Here is a 480-nt window from a genome sequence, read left to right as displayed (position 1 = left end):
AAAGTTCAAGGTTGTGGACCTTGTTATGGTGTGTAATGCATTTTTGTGCCACAGTCCTTGACAGCTCATGTTTAACATGCTGATATGAAGCCTCTAACCAGTTTGTACTACTGTTTGATGGTCTTATCTCTAAATCTTGCTTTTATGATTTGATGTGTGGTTCTAAAACAGTAAGCACTTTTTATTTGAGAGATGTCAAACAAAAGGGGCTTCAGGTGACAGCTACTTTCCATGCTTCTCTGAAACACAATGTTTCATCTGTAATTACTCAGAATATTTTAGATTTCAGACCTTTTAGTTTGCTTTGGCTTGGGTTTATCAAACCACAAAGAGAAGGATTAAGCAGTGGACACTTGGACACTATCACTATGATTTCATATGTAAATGATGGATGTCCTGTTAAAAACGCCCATACTGTAGTGCCGTGTGACTCACAAAATAGCTGAAGTGTTTGATAATAGTTTTTTAATGGAGCCATGA

Source organism: Sinocyclocheilus grahami, unplaced genomic scaffold (assembly GCF_001515645.1).
Source record: "Sinocyclocheilus grahami isolate Dianchi unplaced genomic scaffold, SAMN03320097.WGS_v1.1 scaffold9147.1, whole genome shotgun sequence".
Taxonomy (NCBI): Eukaryota; Metazoa; Chordata; class Actinopteri; order Cypriniformes; family Cyprinidae; genus Sinocyclocheilus; species Sinocyclocheilus grahami.
This window is presented reverse-complemented; position numbering follows the sequence as displayed.